This window comes from Trypanosoma theileri (assembly GCF_002087225.1).
Source record: "Trypanosoma theileri isolate Edinburgh chromosome Unknown TM35_Tth_26_V1, whole genome shotgun sequence".
Taxonomy (NCBI): Eukaryota; Euglenozoa; class Kinetoplastea; order Trypanosomatida; family Trypanosomatidae; genus Trypanosoma; species Trypanosoma theileri.
Window position 1 is genome coordinate 404,322 of NW_021639868.1, and position 296 is coordinate 404,617.

Genomic DNA, 296 nt, shown 5'->3' on the forward strand with positions numbered 1-296 from the left:
AATTATAAGAACCACGGCTACTCCCATCTATACCAAGAGTGGTGAGGGTTCGAAGAACAACAATACAAAAAATAAATAATTGTCTCTCATTAAATAAAGATAATAAAATCAAATAAAAAACATAAAAATAAAAATAGAAGACGTTCGTCATTACGGTTCGCTCTTCTTCATCGTTGTGTACAACACGAAGTAAGAAGAGAAAAATATATTAAGTACGAATGGTATCAAAAACACTACCTCAAAGGAGAGGCGACTTGAGTACAACGGGAATACCTCTCTTACGGACTTCAATAGAA